Source organism: Acomys russatus, chromosome 2 (genome assembly GCF_903995435.1).
Source record: "Acomys russatus chromosome 2, mAcoRus1.1, whole genome shotgun sequence".
NCBI classification, from domain to species: domain Eukaryota; kingdom Metazoa; phylum Chordata; class Mammalia; order Rodentia; family Muridae; genus Acomys; species Acomys russatus.
In genome coordinates, this window is record NC_067138.1 from 170,279 (window position 1) to 193,446 (window position 23,168).

The 23,168-nt window shown below is 41.4% G+C and overlaps 1 pseudogene; it reads left to right on the forward strand.

The window, feature by feature from the left end:
- The first annotated feature begins 4,286 nt into the window (after positions 1–4,286).
- Positions 4,287–14,882, forward strand: LOC127205777 (peptidyl-prolyl cis-trans isomerase A-like; annotated as a pseudogene).
- Positions 14,883–23,168: the final 8,286 nt, after the last annotated feature.

A 23,168-nucleotide genomic window follows, 5' to 3' on the forward strand; every position in this document is an offset into this window, starting at 1 on the left:
GTCTTCTAGACCTTGACAATGTTCTTCAATATTATGGTTGTCCAAATTGTAGCCTGAAATATAGTACCAGAATATATATTACATATTATTGGAAATTATGAAAAAATGAAGTTATTATATTCAGAGTCTCTTAGAACCATGCCTGATTTATTGACCTCATTCTTCCTCATTCTCAATTGAAATTACAGAATAACATCAGTAACAGAGAAACATTTGTCCCCTGACTATAAAAAGCAAAAGATAATTCAGTTCTACCTACATCAGCTTGGTTCATGTAGGTCTCCAGCATCACATCCTTGTAAAGACTCTTCTGGGAAGGATCCAGCAAAGCCCACTCTTCCCGAGTGAAGTTCACATGCACATTATCATAGGTCACTGTGAAAAGATGGAAAAGTTGTTTTTCCACCCTGACCACTTGGTACTTACCAAGATGGCCTCAAGGCTGTTGTAGTCTATGCGAGAAAAGCCACATCCTCCAACATGTGATGTCCCAAGCTGAGCTCTTACCCTCTCACGGATAAAATAACTAGTAACCAATCATTTTAAAGGTCAACTAACCAGTCATGTTTGTACTAAGTTCTGCATCTGTAAGGGTATTTAAACCCTCCACCATTACAGAACAGGGTTTTTCCATCTCCCCAGAGTATGGTGGACCCTGACGTATCAGCTTAATAAATTCCCAGCAACTACATGGTGGCTCATAACCATCTATAATGTGGTCTGATGCCCTCTTCTGCCCTGCAGATGTACATGAAGGAAGAGCACTGTATACATAATAATAAATAATAAATCTTTAAAAAAAATAAAAAACAGCCACACATGTTGGCCCACATCTAATCCCAGCACTCTGGAGCCAGAGTCAGGTGGATCTCTAAGTTTGACACCTGTCTGGTCTACATACTTACTTTGAGGACAGCTAGGACTATACAGAGAAACTTTGTTTTCAAAAACAGAAACAAAAACAACAATTTTAAAAATATAAAAACACCAGACTAGCAAATTAGCTTAGCATTGGGTAACAATTGCTTCTACTGTATCTTATGTGATGTAGCAATAGAGTCTATGCTGGTGCAGGCATGACAGCATGAGAAGGAAGCTGACTGATCAGTTTCAACCACAACACAGTAGACACAAAGAACAGGAAATGCATTGAGTCTATAGACAACCAAATTTCATCTCCAATAAGGAATTTGGTTGAATGGTTATTAATGTTTATAATTTTAATATAATCAGTGCTTATTCCTTAACCAAACACCACACAGAGAGACTAAGATCTGTTTAATTAGCAGAGAGCATAATACTAAGCAATAATTACCCTATCCTAAAACCTCCAAGCTAGTATATCTTCCTCCCATTCAGATTTCCCACATTATACTTGCCTTTTACTCATCTCTTAGGTCCAGTTCATTTCTCCTGGTGTTTCTTGGTCCTCTCCACAGGCATCCTTCCTTTCCTTCCTGATTATCTCCTCCCTTCACTGGACCAGGATGTGTAGGCACTGTTTCTTAACAATTAAACTTTATTATACAGCCCAACTAGCTTACACAAGAAGGAAAAAGGTTAAAGGGAAAAAAGAGTGAACCTTCCAGTATCCGTTCCACGGGACGGGTCCTTAGGTGTCTCTGGCCTGCCTGCAGGTCCAGCCTGTTCGCTGATCCACATGAGTCCAAGCCCGGTCTGACCCTGCTGCTGCTTTTCCCTTCTCCACCTCTCTCGGTCACCTGCGAAGGGCGGTCTCCTTCTCCCATTGAGAGTCAATTAGAAAAACAATAGTCCAAGTGGAGCCCCCAGGTCTGCTTCCGGAATTCCAGGCCTAGGATGGCTCCACTCAGTCTGTCATAAGGTATTCACGGGGTGCCCAAGGGTAAAGCCCGCCAAGACTGCTTCCACCTGTGACAAAGCTTACAGTCTTTCCCACAAGGATGTCCCACCCTAATTTCTGTTATTGCTCAGCACTGGCTAATTGACTTTTACTGGCAATAAAGAGAACAAATGGTGACATGTGAACACAAACTTGACACCAGAGATACTTGAAATAAACATCACAATGCAAACTAGATAGTGGGGTAGAGAAATCAGCTTTTGAACGAACAAGAATAAACTGTACACAATACACCAACAGAATCTACAAAGTCTCCTCCTACAAAAGCGTCCCTAAGCTCCCCCAAAGAAAGCCACAAAGGCCAGACAAGTTTTCAAAGACAACCTCTAATCTAGGAGCTTTTTAACTCAAACAACTACATTCTCACCTTGGTCACTACAGGCTTATGGTCATCTTGTGATGCAAATGCATCTAGTCTAATTGTAATGACCCTAATAATCTGCAACAGCATGGTCACTGTTCAAATGCCCAAAGTCACTTCTGACGATTACGAAAATCTCCTGATTAACACATATTATAAAATCATGAAACAAGTTCTATCTTTCCAACACACAATGGCACAGAATAGTCCTCCTCATTCCAGTAAATAGGAATGTGAACACAGTGAGGGGAGATTAGACCAAGGCAAGAAACTCAGTGGGGCAAACACCAAATCCTGCAGCTCTGTCTCACACACGTGGATCTTCACACAAAAGGCTTAGACGGCCCTATTACTGTAACTTTTCATGCACCCCTCAGTTTGGCTACTTCCACTCCCTATCTGCATCTCTCCACACAGATTTATCAATGGCTTAGGTGTCTGAACATCTTGTTTGTGATCTCAAAATGCAACTCAGGCTTCATCCTCACAGCTTCAATGCAATGAACTCTCACAGTCTCCTCACTGGGACTATGAAGCTGCCAAACATAAATAGCTGGGACATTACTAAACTGAAACCACGGAGGAAGAATCTTTGAATTTTGCATCTTTCTTGTTTCCAGAACCAGCACAATAAGGCGATCCTGTCAAGATTGGCTTCTAAGTTGGGATGGACTCTGCCACACTTGGACCACAGTAGCAGCAGGTTTTATGTGAAGTTTCTTCCTGGAACTAAGAATCACTTTGCATACTCTTTCCATTAATTTAAGCCTTAGCAGGAGGAAGTATTGCCCTTAAGGCACCTTGTTAGGCTTCCAATCCAGATCAAGGGCCCTCTTTCTTTTCTCCTTGAAAAGTCCTGCCTCTGTGTCAGCATGTGACTGCCACCTGAAACTGCCTAGTGCTGTTTTTCTCTACAAAGGGCAGACTTTGTATTTACTTCTGGCCCACATTTTGCTTTTTTTAAATGTAGTCCTGAGTGAGTCACAGATATTAACCATTCAAAAGATTCAACATTCCATCTAAGAATCAGCCCACTGTTTTTTAATTCTGTCTCAGGGCATGAGCAGAATAAGAAATATTTTGGGAAATATCACACAAATGTCCTCTAGCTAAATTTTTCCCAGGGTCTATTTTCTGCTGAATCCCTATGACTTTAACTTCTTCTGTCTGCACTACTCAAAACACTCTGACCTTCCAGGTCCTACAAAAACAGCCGATTAAGCTCAGTTTCTCATATTTTCCACATTCCTCCCAAAGAGAACTTCCTAGGATCTGTCCAACAGCAAAATCACTTTTTGTGTACCATTTTTTGTTTTAACTTGCTCTGTCCTCTAATTATAAGCATCTCAGGTAGTAAGTGGGAGTTTGGGATGGTTCTGTCAGATCACAGTCCATCATTTTGGGAGCTGAGGATAGAAACTCGAGCTAGAATGTCAAGGCAAACAACATAGACAAACATTGTTTCCTGGCTTGCTCTCTTGCAGGGTCACCATGTCAAGTTCGGCTGGCCCAGGCCCATTTGCTTAGGGATATTGCCTCAGTGGAAGAGCCTTTTCAAATCAATTGTCAGTCACACAATCTCTCACAGACATAGTAACCAGACATTCTGATGAGAGCATGCCCTCAAATGAGGCTCCCTCACATGAAATGTTGAGAGCTGAAGCTAATTAGGACACAGAGACATTAATATATGAGAAAGTTTGAAAATCCCCAAATCAATGTGTTAACCATATCAATCACTTAAGTAACAAAAACCCAAACATTGATGATTACAACTGGAAAACACAGACTTGCCAAGAAATGAGAGGCAAGCCTTTAGGATCAAGAGACAATTAAAAATGTTCCTCCACAGAGAGTTCCCAAACTAACAAAAGCTAAAGGAACTCATAACACTCAAAATCAAGTAAATAGGTAACCAAGAGAAGAAAACAAAGAATCGGGCAGCAGTTGCAGCACCTGCAGCACCTGCGAGTCAAGACTAGGGCAGGGCATAGTCGTGTCGGCTGCACTGTGAGAGCCTAGCCAAGTGCCCGAGAGGCTGACATGGGCGGCAGCAGCTCCAAAGGGCCTGGCCTCTGGACCTTGCTTCTGCTACTGTGACGGCAGCCCTAAGGAAGCGGGCGGGGAGGACGGGGGCCGGGGGGGGGGGGGCCGGGGGGGGGCGGGGTGGTTGAGCAATCTTTGGTGCAGTGCATAGCCAGAGCGGTGCCTCCTTTTGTATTCAGGTGCGGCAGCTCCGTGTTCTATGATAAAGATGAGGATCTGGCTCACGAGTTCTATGAGGAGGCAATTGTCATCAGGAACGAACAGAAGCGAGCCAAGCTGAGGCGCATATATAAGAATATGATTCCTCAGGGCATTGTTAGGCTGGATTCCCCCGGCCCAAATCCAGGTGGATTTCCCCCGTGTTGCTCTATGAAGGCATGGCAGACACAAGCACCCACTGCCCCAGCAAGAAACTCCCAGGATCAAGGTGTAGCTTCTGTTCAGGAGTCCAGGCTGATGCCACAACCCTAAATAAACTAAACTCCGTTGGACCAGAAAAAATACAACAAAAAAACAACAACAAAGAATCAATGAAACAGAGTTGATTCATTGCAAAAAGCAAAACAAAAAACAAAAAAACAAAATAAACTAACCCTTATCCAAACTAACTAAAACAGAAGAATATGCAAATTTTAAAAAGAATAAACAAAAAGGACATACAAGCAGACAATGAGGAAATCCTGAGACTAGTTAAGGACACACTTTAAAAACCTGTACTCCAACAAATTGGAAAATCCAAAAGAAATGAATAATTTCATTGATAGGCAATTCTTACCAAAGTTAAATCAAGATCAGGTAAACAACTTAAGTAGACCTATAACATCCAGTGAAACAAAAATTCATTACAGGACTCCCAACCAAATAAAAAAAAAAAAACCAGGGCTGGATGGTTTTAATGCAGAAATCAACCAGATTTTCAAAGAAAAATTAACACCAACACTGTTCAACCAATTCTACAAAATAGAAACAGAAGGATTATTACCTAATTCATTTTATGAAGCCACAGTTACCTTGATACCCAAAGCATATAATTACTCAACAAAGAAAGAACACTGCTGACCAATTTCCATCATGGACATAGATCCAAAAATACTCAATAAAATATTTGCAAACTCTATCAAAGAACAGATCAAAAAGATCACACACAATGTTCAAGTAGGCTTCATCCCAGAGATGCAGGAATGGTTCAACATACAAAAATCAGTAAATGTAACCCACTATTTAAACAAACTGACAGAAAAAAAGAAAAACACACAAGATCATCTCATTTGCCAGCTACCAAGCCTTTGACAAATTCCAACACCAATTCATGATAAAAGTCTTAGAGAGATTAGGGATACCAGGGACATAACTGTTGTGGTTTATTTATCAGTATTAGGCCTATAATTATCATTACAGTGTTAATTTCTAACCCACTAGCAATCAGTCAAGACAAAGACACCTGTTATATTTTAAAATAGCCTTAGTTAACCTTGGGCAGGGCAGATATTAAATCCCTAAACTACTTCTTATGCCATTTGCTTCTAATAATTTCTATCAAGCAACCTCCTGCCCATAATCCCAAATACTTGCTAATTTTCAGCATCTGTACCAAATCTCCATCCACACTGGCCATATGCCTCTCCTTCACCCAACGCATGGTACAGCCTTCTTCTTCCTCCTCTCCTCTCCCCGGTCTCTTCTCACAAGATTATCTCTGTCTCCCAAAGCCAGGGAACCTTAGCCACGCCCATCCCATTTGCCCTGCCCAGGGGTGATGGCCTTTTATTGGTCAAACAGGTTAGGCTCTTGGGCCAGATACAAGCTGGCAAGCAGTAATTAGCATCAAAATACATCAGACCCACCTCCAACACATACCTAAACATAATAAAGGGAATCTGCAGCAAGCCTATATGTAGCCAAGATCAAATTAAACGGGGAGAAACTCAAAACAGTTCCACTAAAATCAGGAACAAGACAAGGCTGTCCATTCTCCCCACATCTATTCAATATTTTATTTGAAGTTCTAGATAGAGCAATAAGACAACTGAAAGAGATCAAGAGAATAACAGGCCCTATGGAACTTGAGTTCTGGAAAGATGTCAAGTCCCCAGGCAGACACAGGAAACTGACCCTGGAAACTGCAAGAACAACCACTGCCCTTAACTGCTGAGTCACATCTCCTGCCCTTTAATGGTTCCTTAAGTAGCTACTGTGGACTCTTAAATCAATGAACAGTGAGTCAGAAATGATGGAGCACCAAGGACACTTTCTTAGAGTATAAGAGGAGTGACAGCTCAGGAAAGACAAACACACAGAAGTGGGGTGACAAAGAGAAGTCAAGAAGTTTGGCAGCAAGAGGCTCAGGTTATGAAAGATGTTTGCCCAGAGTTATGTGCCTGAAGGCTTTACAAGCATGAAAACAATCTGAAATAGTATATAGAAAGAAAATAGTAAGGCTATGCAGAAATTAATGAACTAGATAGAGACTCAAAGATAGTACAATGATTCAACATAACAGAACTGTTTCAGTGCAGGGACTAAAGTACTAACAAAGCATCGTTCACCTAATTCAAGCTGGAAAAGTGAATTTATATGTATTAGAAGTAGAGCTAACAGGGGGATACTGCAAGATTTGACAAGAACTTCAATGTTACTTTGTGCAGTGCTATGGAAAGTTGTACACACATAAACCACAACTGAAGAAGACATGAATTCCTAGAAACAAGTGACTAAATCAGCCTCCTACATGATACAGCTACAATACCCAGCAAGCAGCTGCTGAGACTGAAGCAGTAAGAGTTTCCGCCAACAGTGTCTGAGGACTGGACAGATTAACATGGAATTCTCCTTTCCATTGACAAACCTTATACTAATGCCAAAAGGAGAACACTGCATAAAATATATTTAAAAAAAAAAAAAGAGGAGCAATAGAAAGTCCTCATGTAAAGCTGGCTTTACCTCAAATCACAAAGCAGGAGAGCCCAAACAAATATATGCAAAAAAATAAAAAAATCATAGAGCAATTGCCAGGATCTACACAGACACAGAGATCATCTCTAAATAACACATAAATGGAAAATTTGACTTCACACAAAGAATGCAAGGCTGTTTCAACACCTACAAATGAATCTATGTAAGACACCAAATATGTAGACTCAGTGAGAAAATGAAAACGGCTATGTCAATAGATACATTAAAGCCCCACGGTAAAATATGACATTTGCTCAGTATAAAACCTCTCAAGATATGAAGACAAAAGGAACATATATCAGAATAATACAGACAGACACAAAGCTAAAGTTAATCAGGACTAACTCAACACAGTGCATCAGTGCATGGTTCTCTGACAGAGAAAAATGTAAGGGACAATCGAGTCAGAAAGCAAATGGATCTCCTTTAAGGAAAAAAAAAAAAAAAACCCAAAAACTCAGCCCAACAGTGGTGTCACACACCTTTACTCCGAGCACTCCGGAGGCAGAGGCAGGCAGATCACTGTGAGTTCGAGGCCAGCCTGGTCCACTAAGCGAATCCAGGACAGCCAAGGCTACACAGAGAGACCCTGTCTTGAAAATGAAGAAGGAGGAGAAGGAAAAGGAGGAGAATGAGAAGAAGGAGGAGGAAAAGAAGAAGAAGAAGAAGAAGAAGAAGAAGAAGAAGAAGAAGAAGAAGAAGAAGAAGAAGAAGGAGAAGAACCTTAATCAAACCGCTCACACTTGTCTTCAGATATCTTGAACTACATAGTAATACCATTAGCAATGTCAGAAATAGCTATGCAGACTGAGGAGGAGGGCAGAGTCATCAGTGGTCACATCCCAATTTGGATCCTGTGTGCTACAATCCAATCTATCAGACATGCCCACTAGAGCCATACTGGCAAGACTATTTTTAGTAACAGAAGATTTTCTGGTTCAATATTAGGGTAATTTCACAGGGGTGGGAAATACAAAGATTACACTTGGAATCTGACCAAAGCAAATGATAAGGAAGGTCACAGAGCCTAAAAAGGAATTCGCTATAACATTTGCTACACACACAAATGGCTCAGTTCACACCCAGTTCACACCACAGCCAGGGCTGCTTTCAGTCTAGGTCAGAGACTTTGTTTTCAATGGGCAACAGTTATTCCAGAGACTCAAAACTAATCAAATACAGGGAACTACTGAATGCTTACTGTACGGCCTATAGTGGGAAATCCGTTTTACCACATCTAACATTATTCTCAGTGAAATTTTCCAGAATCATTAATGAAATAGAATCTTGCAAAATCAATTTCATGTCCTGTTTCTATTGTCACTTCAGTGTCATCCCACACCATGCCAATCTGTCTAACATACCTGGATCCTTTGCTACAATCGACTTCACAATCTAGGGCTCTTAGTTGTCATTCACAGGTGAGCAGATCTGGCTGAGCAGTAGGAGACCCGCCCATGGGAAAGAGGTGCAAAGCACTTTATTGGAACAAAACTGAAAGATGCTAACACCTGCCAAAAGGATAACCATGAAGGAAAGAGAAACTATCATAATATGTCTCATCTTCACTGAAGATTTCACTTAGTCTATGAGATGTGACACTCATTCACACACAGTTTACACACATGCAGAGCCATTTTCCCAGGTAGCCTGAGAAAGAAAGATTGCAAGAAAACTGGATTCTGACCCACAGAATCCAGACTGCCCTGCTGCTACAACAGGAGGTCTCTGGGGGGAAAAAAGTCCAGAGGAAGCTGGGCATGGTGGCACACACCTTTAATCCCAGCACTTGGAAGGCAGAGGCAGGCAGACTTCTGTGAGTTCGAGGCTATCCTGGTCTGTAAAATGAGTTCAGGACAGCCAAGATAACACAGAGAAAACCTGTTTCAAAAAACCAAAAACCAAAACAAACAAACAAAAAGCCCTGAGGCAAGGGTCCAGGCATTCCCACTCCTGCAAGAAGTCTACAGTGAAAAAACTCAGTGTTAAAAAGCCATAGTTTTTAAAACAAGAGTTTGGCCACATGTGCACAGGCACGGTGATTTCCTTGAACCAAGGAGACATTTTTCTGATTTAAGTCAGCAATCATAATCACTCAAAATGTGTATTTTAATTTTGTTGTAATCTATAGTGAGTTTTCTATCTATAATAACAGGCCTGATGTCATGCTCTCACAGCATGCATAGTGGCCTGGGCTCTCAAAGAGACTCAGGACAAAGGACTACCTGAGATTTTTGGAGAGGTGATTTCTTGCTGCCTGGTTGCACCCTAAACCCTAGTCTCTCCTCCTTTCTCTTTCTGTCCCCCATCTCCTCCCCTCTCGGTCCTCTTATGAGATGGCTCAGTCAAGACTCTTCTAGATACATCTGGCTGTTTTCTCCCTCATACTGTAAAGCCCAAAACTGACCTGCAAATACCATCTGCCCAAGAACCAGATTAGCTACCTGGAATGCTGGGAGTTGTAGTTCTTCAAAAATAACAAAGCCACATGGGAAAGTATGGTAGCATATAGGTTTGTATTCATAAGCTCCTGTAGCTCTTGACCAAAGTCTTACTATTTATAATAGTACCTGCTCAAGTGGTGAAATTGGTTTTTCTCCTGGGAATCTCAGGATGAACACAGCATAGAATAAACCTCAACCATACCCTGGAGCAGTCAGATCTTCAGTTTTCATCAGACCCAAGGTATACCATTAATAACTCAGCATTGAAGACACATTTCTGAATGCTGTGCTCACATCCAAGATGTTAACATTTCCAATTGTAACTATGGTGCTTTATAAAGTATATTTTCTGATTCAATCAAATCTGCACTAGTTCCACATATGACCAACATGTACAAAGCTTTCTGTGGATGCCTACTCCCCGGGACAAAGGACACATTCTTGAATAGGCAAATAGAGGAACAGGGGAGTTAAGAAAGCATGGATGAATTTGAATTTGAGGAGGTTTGTAACTGCTATAGCAGTGAATCTGGTGTCCAAGTATACATACTGCAAATGCTCCATGAGATGATTTTATGAAAATTATTCTGGCAACCATAAAAGAAATTTTTAAAAATCACAGTAAACCCCCTACCCGACAATAGTAAGATATCCTCAACAGAATTGTGATAGTGGCGTCCTTAAGAGCAGGAGGCAGAGGCAGGCGAATCAGGCCAGCCTGGTCTACAAAGCAAGACTAGGACTGCCAAGGATACACAGAGTAACCCTGTCTCGAAAAACCAAAAAAAAAAAAAAAAAAAGGGCAGCTGAGGAAATCACACTGCTCCTCTCCCTCTGGTTCCCATCCCACAGCCCCTTGACCTGGGAGGATACAGGGCTACCTGGCTGACTGGTGACTGTCCTAGGCCAGCAGCCAGGAAACTGTGTCTGAGGAGAGTTGTTAGGTTTCTATAAACAACCTGCCCCCACATGCCGCCCATCCACAGAAGGAAATGGTGCATACTCATAAAAACCCACCCACTATCCTTCAGTTCCAGTCACATCGTTCCCCTAAACCTTTTCAGGGTTACCCAGATTTTTTCTCTTCCTTGTCACTCTCCTGGTTTTTAGTGTCCCTGTCCTGCAGAGACTGGTCCTTCCCACTCTTTCTCTAGTTGCAGGCCACACAGCTCTGTAGGCTCAGTTCGCTTAACCAATATATTTTATTACAACTTATTAACCAAACCTACATCACTTATACCTCAACTAATCAAAACAATAGGAAAAGAGGATTAAAGAACACAATAACAATACCATAAGGATATCGGTTCCAAGGAATGATTCTCCTGGAGTAATCAGCAGGATATCTTCTACTGGAACCTGGAGTTACCAGAACCTGGAACCTCAGCAGGAGTCAGAGCCCAGAAGCCTTCCCTCCAGTGGTTCTCTCTAGGAGCATCTCGGAAGTAGAGCATTGAACAGCCAAAACTATCCCAAGTCTCCCAAGGCCCCGCCTCCAGTTCTGGGCTCATTTATATATCTCTTCCCTGAATCTGTTCACAGGTTCTTTTCAGCAGGCACCAATCAAGCTCCAGCACAAGGTACTTGGTCTTCTAGTGGATTAACCTCACCTGTTCTCTCACAAGACCGTTCCGATCCCACACTTGGGATCATAAAAAACAGGCTTATCTCTCCTTCACAGCTCCAACTGTCAGGCTGCCCGGCTCTGCTTTGCAAGTCTCCCAGCATTCTTGCTGCCAGCCTAGAGCAGAACTGGGTCTAGTAGGCTGCTGCACCCCAATATCTGATCCCTTCTAAGTTATGACACAGAGTTAGAGACATAATATATCCTTGAGGTAAAACTGTAAATGTATACTTCTGGCAGTGCCAATAACTAAAAGCACATTGCTTCTGGTAGTGCTCATGGACAGGTACTGAGAAAAAGGCATTTGCTACATCAGTAACTGCACACCATGTACCAAGGAGATGTGTTAACCTGCTCAAGTAAGAACACTACTCAGTCACCTTGCAACCTTCTGCCTCCTTTCTTTACTCCTCTTGATATTGCTGACCTCTAAGCTGAAACTGCTCTTCAGACACCTGCCTCTTATTCAAGTGGAACTTTCTTTCAGCTCTAAGGCTAAGCTCTTCTTGCAATGAGCAAAGTCACTGTCCCGCTCAGAAGCAGGGACATTGCTGCTGCTTGAGGAAGGAACAAAATGTCATGTTAAGCATGCACAATTTATCTCTCATGCTGGAGATGTCCTTGTCCTTCTCTTCCTAGAGACTCTGTAGAGCAACGTGTGACCTCTGCAACTGGGCTGTAAATGTGTACTATCCATCATTTTCTTAAATCTATAGGGTTAGGAATGAAATTATACACATTATAGGCCACAGTCATTGTATAGACTAGTTCTCACAGCTGTTGTCTTTGATTAAACTGCATGTGCCATTCATATTTGGTACAGAAAATGCCAAGATACAGATGCCAAAGGAAAAACACCTCAAGATAATGAGGTCCTTGGAGGTGGGCAAAATAGAAGTTGTAGGGAGGAAAGGGTAATGGGAAAACAATGTAGTATAAATTAAAAATATAGTGTCAATCTTAAAAACACAATAAGAATAGACTAGATACTCTATTATACCAATATTACATACACATCAGCAAACATTTCATGAACTATATTAAATTATGTAGCCTTAGATATTGAACTGAAATAAATTTAATCCATTATACCTTAAATATGCCATTTCTAGTTACTCTGCTTCTCAGCTTTTGTTTAATTTTGAAACAAACATAGGAGGCCAAATAAAGCCCATGTGGCAATCAATCATGACCATAAGCGCAGTCAAGGATATTTAAGAATACAACCATTCAAAAGCCAGGCGTGGTGGTGGCACATGCCTTTAATCCCAGCACTCAGGAGGCAGAGGCAAGCAGATCTATGTGAGTTCGAGGCCAGCCTGGTCTGCAAAGTGAGTCCAGGACAGCCAAGGCTACACAGAGAAACCCTGTCTCGAAAAACTGAAAGAAAGAAAGAAAGAAAAGAAGGCAACTGACAATCTGCACATCTCAATTATCTTTAACAGTCCATAATAAAATGACAACAATTGAATTGAAGCTCCTTCAGCATCAAGATCTCTAAATATGGGTGCTGGGAACTTTCCTGAACCTCATACTGCATTTCATTATAGAGCACAACATTTCCCAGTATATTACCAGTTTCTAAAAAAGGTTATTTATTAAAATAGAATTCGTCAGTGATACGACATATGTAATTTATAATTTACAGAAGTTTCCTTTAAGTCACTAGTAATCTGCATTAACTGCAAATGACACAAACAATATAAATGGGTCTTCCTTCCTTTTTCAGTTTTACTTTCTTGGTGTTATAATTCCCTGACTAGCATGAGCCCTAAATTGTTTGCAACTCTCTCAGCAATGATTTGCTTGCTGATACTACCCAGTTTTGATCCAGAATGTGCAAAGCATTTAATTAAACCATCCGTTGTCTTCTACTAATCATCTGTTATTCACTGTTAAGTCCTACTTAGGTGTGGTATATGTTAGGAGTCTGCCTCAGTCTGCTTACTTGTGATGTCATTGCCTAGCTGCCACGGGGGCGTGGCCCTCCCCAGTATATAAAAGGAAAGACCCACTCTCTCTCTTACCTCTCTCCCTTAACTCTCTTACTCTCTTCTCTCTCCCCTCCCCCCTCTCTCTCAGGTATCCCTTCCCCTATTCCTTCTCTTTCCATGTTCATTTAATAAATTCCTCATCTAATATCTTTTGTCTGGCATCTTATTTCTTCTTATTTTCTTTTTTTTTTAAAGATAAAATTGGTGTAGCCCAGCTGGGAGAACTCTTCCAGTATTGTCGTAAGTGTGGAATCCTTTCTACCAAACTCATTCTAACACACTTCCCACAACAATTTCCTTCTGTTCCAAACTTCACTCTGCATCTCCTTCATTCCTGTCTGACCCCATCACTGCCCTGCCTTCAGGCTCCACTTTCTCTGTCCACCACACACCTCTCAGCTCTCCTTGGCACCCCGGTATGGACTAGCGGGCTGCCACTGGCTGTGGTCGGAATGCCCCGCCATTAAATCACTAGGACAGACCATCTATTGTTAACAAATAAATAAATATTGTTCCTCCTGTCACTGATATTCAGGTTCAACTCCCTGGCTAATGGGTTTGTTACAGTTTTTAATTATTCTATAATGTTCTGTTGTATTAAAATTCATTTGTTTAGCCAGGCATGGTGGTGCACTCCTTTAATCCTAGCACTCGGAAGGTAGAGGTAGGCGGATCTCTGAGTTCGAGGCCAGCCTGGTCTACAAAGCGAGTCCAGGACAGTCAGGGCTACACAGAGAAACCCTGTCTCGAAAAACCATTAAATAAATAAATAAATAAAATTCATTTGTTTACAATGCTAAGACTTGATTGTTATGCTGTACCCTCATACTCAAAGCCTAAAAGTCACTGCCTTAAAACTTGTTTAGCTGGCTTTGCAGACACCACTGTCCCCTGTCATTGCTTGCTGTAGCCGTGGTCAACCCCACCATGTTCTTCAACATCGAGGTCAATAGCGAGCCCTTGGGTTGCATCTCCTTTGAGCTTTTTGCAGACAAAGTTCCAAGGACAGCAGAAAACTTTTTTTCTCTGAGCACTGAAGAGAAAGGATTTGGATATAAAGTTTCCTCCTTTCACAGAATTATTCCAGGATTCATGTGCCAGGGTGGTGACTTCACACACCATAATGGCTCTGGTGGCAGATCCATCTATGGGGAGAAATTTGAGCATGAGAACTTCATCCTGAAGCACACAGTTCCTGGCATCTTGTCCATGGCAAACACTGGCCCAAACACAAGTGGTTCCCAGTTTTTTATTTTATTTTATTTTATTTTGTTGGGTTTTCGAGACAGAGTTTCTCTGTGGCTGTCCTGGACTCACTTTGTAAACCAGGCTGGACTTGGACTTACAAAGATCCTCCTACCTCTGCCTCCCCAGTGCTGGGATTAAAGGCATGTGCCACCATGCCTGATGGTTCCCAGTTTTTTATCTGCACTGCCAACACTGCATGGCTGGTGGCAAGCATGTGGTCTTTGGGAAGGTGAAAGAAGGCATGAGCATCGTGGAAGCCACAGAGTGCTTTGGATCCAGGAATGGCAAGACCAGCAAGAAAGTCACCATTCCCGACTGTGGACAACTGTAGTTTTTTTGACTTGAGGGCATCTTACCCATCAGACCATTCCTTCTATACCTCAGGAGAGCCCCCACCTCATCTGCTTGCAGTACCCTGTAATCTCTGCTCTTGCTGAAGTTCTTTAGGTTCCATATTGTCCTCATTCCTCTCCAAGTTTAGCTGGATTGCATAGTTAAGTTTATGATTATGAATAAAAAGTAAATAGGAAAAAAAGCATATTTAACCTTATAAATGTGACATGATTAATCATACAGGAAACTGTTCTACTCTCTTTGTGGACTGTGTTTAAGTTTTTAAAAATTATTTTATTTTATTTTGTGTGCATTGGTGCGAGGGTGTCAGAGCCATTGGAACTGGAATTACAGTTGTCAGCTGCCATGTGGTGGCTGGGAATTGAACCTAGGTCCTTTGGAAAAAGACAGTGCTCTTAAACACTGAGCCATCTCTCCAGCCCCCTGTGTTTATGTTTTTAAGGCTCCAACTTAATATGGATAAAACCTACAGTCCTAGTCTTTATTATTAAGGTCTTATTAATGATGAAGTCCTTTAACATATTCAAAATGTATTTTTAGTCATTCTAATAACCAATGTGATTAATTTTATTTTCAAGGTCAAACATAGAATTAGATCATAAAATTCTATTTTATGTTTACAAAGTATAGTTTAGAGCAGATAACTTGATAAGTGTGAAATGTAAATTGTCATCATTCATGTACATGTTTTAACTCTTGCAGTTTACCTAATGATTCATAAAGTTTCTAATTTCAACACCAATTTCTAAATGACAATAGACAAAAAAAGTAGAAAGACAACATTGGGGCAGATTAATAATTTGGATCATAGATGTTGGAATGGAAGTACTGGGCAGAACCACTGGTAAGACAAAAGTAGCATCATTTCTTATTGACCCAAATGGTGAGTTTAAACAAGTTCAACATCATGACACATGAGTGATGCTTCCCCAGAACTGTTGACTGGCTGGGTATGGTGGCGCATGCCTTTGATCCCAGCACTTGGGGTGCAGAGACAGGCATATCTCTGTGAGTTTTAAGTCATCCTGTTCTACATATGGAGTTCCAAAACAGCCAAGGTTGTTACACAGAGAAACCCTGTCACACACACACACACAAGCATACACATGCATACACACGCACAAGGACTGAAGTTGGACTACTTCCAAACTTCACTGTGTTTCCTGAGCCTGTATTCCACTGAACACTTGACAAGCATTGGCATAGGCCTTCCTAATTGCCACCAAGAGAATTTCTCATCCCCGTTATTTTTTTTAATTTTTGCCATAGAGCTGTACTGCAACATTTATTTCAGATTGCACATCTTCTCATCACATAAGATGTGACTAAGACCATCTGTTATCAAACAAGATTCCAGATAAAGGGTATGAGCTGGAGGGCACATCAGAAAAGACAACCCCTTAGAAACAAGCCATTCTTAGACTCTCCTTAAAACACATTTAATGTTCTGTGTTTCTACTTTATCTCTAAGGAAAATTCTATAGCAAGTCATGTTTTGCTCTGGTCAGACCTTATTAATATTACAGAATATTAAAATAATACATAGTTTCTTTGGTGATCACATAAAAAAACTAGGTAATTGAGACAAGGGGCTTATCCACTAAAAAAGGAATGTAGTTGAATCTCCTACCTTTATCTATCACTATTAATTCTTTAATTTCTTCTAAAGCTGAAAACTTTCACTAGGAATTTTCTCTGCCCCTTTTGATCCAATTCTTCATGAATTATTCTTACTAACCTGGGCCAAATTGTGGGATGTAGAGATCCCAGTTCAGGGACAGAAGACTGACGGTCACTAGTCTAATCCCCAGGCTTACCCCAGGGCTGGAGCACAATGCCTACTGCAGCCTCCTTTCCCCTCTCTCCCCATCTCCAGTGGCTCACACAGTCTGTGAACCTCCTTCCTCCCGCCCGCTGCTTTCTCCCAGGTCCCAATCCTACCAGGCACTCTGTGGGAACCCACAGACCACTCAGATTGGGGAAATAAGTAGGCTAATGGCAGATCTTCATCTTTCCCACAAAGTCCAATCCGTCAGTCTCATCCCTAGCTCTCTATTGTACCTTCTGCTGTGGCCTCCTGCCAGCATTGTAACCCCACTCGCCCCCTGCCTGTATTCCTGGGGTACTAAAGAAGCAAACCCTGGTGAAAGCCTGCTTCCATCCTGTGAGCACCCTCAGCTCCCTCCATTCCATCCCTGTCAATGTCTGTCTTTGCTCTGGCAAGGCCCAGGATAGAATCTAGAACTGGATGCGGAATCCCCCTTCACTAGTCACCGAGCTGGTAACTCAGGCAGCTCATAGAACTGAAAGAAGAAAGAGAGGAGGGAGCCTAAGATTCCTTCGCTAGTGACTGGCTGCACTGCAGCTAAGGAGGAAAAGTAAACTGACCACAATTTTCCTACAGCCAGGCCTGTAAAAGCAGCTTCTGGTCAAAAACTGCTGGGTATGGGGATGGTTTGAAAAGGAGGCTCTTTGATCTGTAGATAGGCCTCTTTGCAGATCTTCAGTCGGTTAAAGTATGCCTGCTTGTCTGAGAGAGCCCTGGGTCTGTGAACTTATTTGTGAATCTACAGCATGTGAGGCCCTCAGCAAGGCCAGCAGTTTCCAGAAGGCACAGTCCAGAAAGAGATGCCTGAATGTCCAGGGCTGTTGCTCATAGCAGGCACACTGGTTCATAGAGGGAGTTGGGGAGTGGGCTCTCCTCTGTGCACGTACTCACGTACATTTTGTTATGGCTGTAAGACCTGTACCATGTCACCAAATTGTATTAATTTTAAATTCCTCTGTGATTCTATGATACTGCCTAAGACATGAGAGGGCATCCATCCTTAACAAGAATGTGCTGAAGTGGCAGGTGAGACTACACTTCAAACTCTGTGTCTAGTGTATGGCGTTGGCGTGTTATGACAGAAACATCTTTTACATTTGAAGAGACTGGAACTGAAACTTTCGCTGGACCTCACAGCCAGAGCTAATAAGGTGCACTGATGTCATCTAAGACCGCTATTCTATTGGGTACTCAGCCTGTTTATTTAATCTGCCTTTAAGAAAACAATGTAGGGGCTGGGTATATGGCTCAGCAGTTTGCTCTTCCAGGGGTTCTGAATTCGGTTCCCAGCAACATGGTGGCTCACAACCATCTATACTGGGATCTGATGCTCTTTTCTGACCTAGAGGTGTACATGCAGACAGAGCACTCATATACATAAAAAAATAATAATAATAAATAAACAGGTCATTTAAAAATAGAGAAACAGAGCAGTGCAACAAGCAAACTTACTTTCCTTGGCCTTTCCATGTAATAAACATCTGTGACCCTGGCTAACACACAGCTATAATATTAGATCATGTGTTTGATTTAGCTACTCTTCTCCTGCTGTGAAAAAGCACCCTGACCAAGGCTGCTTAGAGAAAAAAGTGTGTAATGGAAGCTTCATACAGTTTCAGGGGTTGAGCCCATGACCATGTCAATGTAACACAAGCTCAAGTCATCTGAGAGCAGGTGATTAATTGGTGATTGATGGGGAGGGCCCAGCCCATTTGGGTGGTGTCATGCCTGGGCTGGGGGTTCTGGGTTCTATAAAAAAGAAGGCTGAGGAAGGCACGAAGAGAAGTTAGGAAGCAGCACTCTTCATGGCCTCTGCACCAGCTCCTGTCTCAGGATTCCAGCCCTGCTAGAGTTCCTGCCCTGACTTCCTTTGATGATGAATAGTGATGTGGAAGTGTAAGCCAAATAAACTCTTTCCTCGCCAACTTTATTTTTGATTGTGGTGTTTCATTAGAAAGAATAGAAACCCTGAAACAAGCCTCGTGGCATGAAGCACAGCTGCAGTCAGGTAGGCATGTTGCTGGAGCAGTAGCTGAGAGTACACAGTGGAGGTGGGGGTGGGGTGGGGAAAGGTGGGGAGTGGGGGGGTGGGAGGGTAGGGGAGAGGTGTGGGATGGGGTGGAGGAGAGGTGGGGAGTGGGGGGGTGGGAGGGTGGAGGAGAGATGGGGGGGGGGGGGGGGGGCGGTGTGGAATGGTGCGGCCTTCTGAAACCTTAAATCCCACCCACGGTCACACCTCCTGGAGGGGAGGAGACCACACCTACAAATCTTTTCCCAATAATTCCACCAACTAGGCACCAAACATTCAATTATGTGTGCATATAGGAGCCCAACTTTATTCAAATCACAGTACTTTTCCATGCCCTGACAAAGAATAATGCATATATGTTCTAATAATAATTTGCTAGGTAGAAAACTTTATAAATGAATATTCACCATAAATACTGAATACAGCATTCAGATATTACTTGATAAGCAATGATGTTTTAAGTAATTTTTGGTTCTGAATCAGTTGGAATCAATTGGTGTCAGTGACTGAATCTCTTATAAAACTCTTTTAAAGATTTCAGTAAAGTACTGTTCAGTCCTTCCCCATGTGATGCTTTCTGTGATGGTCAATAAATACAGAGCAAAGCCCTTTGTTAGGTACACACACACACATGCACACACACATGCACACACAGCAATTTTTCTGTTGCTGCACAAGCATGTGTGTGTGAGTGTGTGTAACTTTATGTAAGTATGTTCTGTATGTTGGGCATATTCCCGACCCATGCACACAGTGCTATTGTTCTCACTTTTCTCATCTTTTCTATTATTTCTTTTTATCCTTTAGGACATTTTTACTTTGTTCATGTCACACAGGCATTCATATTTTTACATATCTGTAAAAAATGTGGAAACACACACACATACACAGAGTATAACGAAAATAAAATTTAAAAATAAAAAGTATTTGCAGTCTTTTTGTCCAATTCTCATTAGCATATGCGTTTACTTTGATTTTTTTCTACAAAATTTATGTATAATAATTAATGGTCAGTCAGCTTGAAATTTTTCTTTGTGTTGATAATGTCATTTTCAATGCTCTTGGTACTTTCATAAATGTTATCATACTATCTGCATATAAAAAATGATTTACCTCTGGCTCTTTTAGTCTTATACTTTTATATTAGTGAGTACCAACAAAAGCCTTCAATATAATATTGTGTGATAGAACAGGGCTCCTTGTCAACTAGTAATTTATACTAGTGACAGGAATTAAAACACTACTTTTCTCCATTCTAACCAGAACTATGTTCTGTGGTCTTCACTTTGTAGGGCATGGTAGTAGAAGCAAAAGAGTGATGTTGCTTATCGATCCCCACACAATAATAGTGGGAGACTTCAACACCCCACTCTCACTGAAGGATAAGTCATTGAAACAGAAACTAAGCAGAGAAATAACATCATTAACCAATGCCATGGGTCAAATGGATCTAATAGATATCTATACAACCTTTCACCCAAACAAGGAAGAATATACCTTCTTCTCTGCACCCCATGGAACCTTCTCCAAAATTGATCACATAGTAGGTCACAAAGCAAGCCTCAACAGATACAAGAGGATTGAAATAATACCTTGTATCCTATCAGATCACCATGCTCTTAGGCTGCAATTCAACAACAACAGAAATAACAAAAAGCCTACACGTACGTGGAAACTAAACAACTCTCTGCTAAATGACACCTAGGTCAAGGACGAAATAAAGAAAGAAATCAAGGAGTTTCTGAAATTCAATGAAAATGAAGGAACAACATACCCAAATTTGTGGGATACATTGAAAGCAGTGCTAAGAGGAAAATTCATAGCACTAAGTGCCTTTAAGAAGAAATTGGAAACATCGCACATAAGCATCTTAACGACACAACTGGAAGCCCTAGGAAAAAAAAGAAGCAGAAACACCCAAGAGGAGTAGACGTCTGGAAATAATCAAACTCAGGGCTGAAATTAACAAATTAGAAACTAAGAAAACAGTCCAAAAAATCAACAAAACCAAGAGCTGGTTCTTTGAGAAAATCAACAAGATAGACAGACCGTTAGCCAAACTAACTAAAAAGCAGAGAGACAGTATTCAAATCAACAAAATCAGAAATGAAAAGGGAGACATAACAACAGACACTGAAGAAATACAAAGAATTATAAGATCCTACTTTGAAGGCATATACACCACAAATTTTTTTGTTTTGGTTTGGTTTTGGTTTTTGGAGACAGGGTTTCTCTATGTAGCCTTGGCTGTCGTGGACTCTCTGTGTAGATGAGGCTGGCCTCAAACTCACAACGATCCACCTGTCTCTGCCTCCCGAGTGCTGGGATTAAAGAAAGACGTGTGCCACCACCTCCTGGCTACTGAAAGATTCTGAACTAGTTTTTTTTTTTTCCTGTCATTATTATTATTTATAAGTTTATTTTCAATTAAAAAATGTTTATTTATTATTATGTATACAGTGTTCTGTCGGCCTGCATGTACACTTGCACACCAGAGGAGGACATTAGACACATTATAGATGGTTGTGAGCCACCGTGTGCTCACTGGGACCTCTGGAGGAGCAGTCAGTGCTCTTAACCTCTGAGCCATCTCTCCAGCCCTCCTTAATTTTTGCTTTTTGTTGTAAGACAGCGAGTTAAGCCTTTATGTGGTTTGTCTTCTCATGGAGCGAGGGAACTGTGTAGATCAGCAGAGGCTTCCCTATAATTCTGCACATGCAAATTGGGGTTAAGTTCTGAAACCAGAACTTAAAGAATCCAGGTCTGTGTGGTCCTGTATGCCTTGAATCCCATCACTCTGAAGGCAGAGGCAGGTGAAACTCTGTGATCTGGAGGCAGGCCTCATCTAGTTAGTGATTTCCATGGTTACACAGGGTACAGAGACTACACTAAATAAAGGGCTAGTTTATCCTTGATAGATAGCTGAGTAAAGATTTAAATATTTACTTGGAAAAACCAAACACAGAAGTCCGCCTGTCTCTGCTGTGATTAAATGAGCAAACTATGATGCTTGGCCTCCATTCGTCTTTCTGTCTGTGTATCATCTATCTACTTATGTACTTACTTATCTAAGGTTTTTGGAGATAGTCTCTCTCTCTCTCTCTCTCTCTCTCTCTCTCTCTCTCTCTCTCTCTCTCTTCCTGGCTGTCTTTGAAACCAATGTGTAGCTCAACTTAGGTTGGAACTCACAGGACTACCTAGAAACTTTCTTGGACATAAAGAGAAGAAAGGACCAGCACGGTGGCACACGCCATTCATCCCAGCACTTGAGAGGCAGAGGTAGGTGGATCTCTGTGAGTTCGAGGCCAGCCTGGTCTAAAAACAGAGTTCCAAGACAGTCAAGGCTACCCAGAGAAACCCTGTCTCGAAAAACCAATATAAATAAATAAATAAATAAATGAAATTAAAGGAAGCAGGGCCTGGTGGTGCACACCAGGACGATTAATTATATTTGTTTTATTTTAGTTTTTTTTTTTCTTATGACTAATAAAGCCATGCCTGGCTTTTCCCTTCCTTCCTTCCTTCCTTTCTTTCTTCTTTCTTTTCTTTTCTTCTTCTTCTTCTTCTAATATTTTTATTAATTTAAAAAAAAAATTTTAAAGACAGGGAGTTAAACAGTTTGGTTGATGAGGGAACTGTGTATATTAGGAGAACTTCCTCAGAATTCCACACCTGCAAATTGGGTTTAAGTCCTTCAGAGTAAACGACCTTGAAAAGTATGTCCCATGACTGCTTCCATATTGGTGAGGTAAGCCACCATGATATCTGCCCTCCAGAAGGTGTCTTCATTTTGGTGAACACAGTCAGAGAATTTGACTTTAAACTAAACATATAATAAAGTGACAGTGTTAAGGGTTCAAGATTTAGACTTAGATCAATGGAAGTTAAAGAAATGAAAAGAGATTGGGACCGGGTGTGGTCACACACACCTTTAATCCCATCACTCAGTAGACAGAAGCAGTTAGAACTCTGTGCATTGAAGGGAGGTCTGATCTGGAGAGAGATAGTGAGTGATTTCCAGGGACTCTTATCCTAACTACCGTCTGTCTGTCTGTCTGTATCTATCTATCTATCTATCTATCTATCTATCTATCGGTTAGGGAGTCCAAAGCTCTGTGCTGCATTAACTTTCGATATGCTGGCCAATGTCTGGAAATAAGCAGATTGTGTGTGGGTTGCTCATGTGTCTTTTAGCATATTTAATTTTTAGTTTTGGTGGGGTTTGTTTTTTTGGTTTTTGGTTTTTTGGGTTTTTTTGTTGTTGTTGTTGTTTTGTTTTGTTTTGTTTAGGTTTATCAAGACAGGGTCTCTCTGTGTAGCCTTGTCCATCCCAGTTGGCCTCCAACTCAGAGTGATCTGCCTGCTTCTGCCTCCCAAGTTGTGTTGTGATTCAAGGCACACATTTG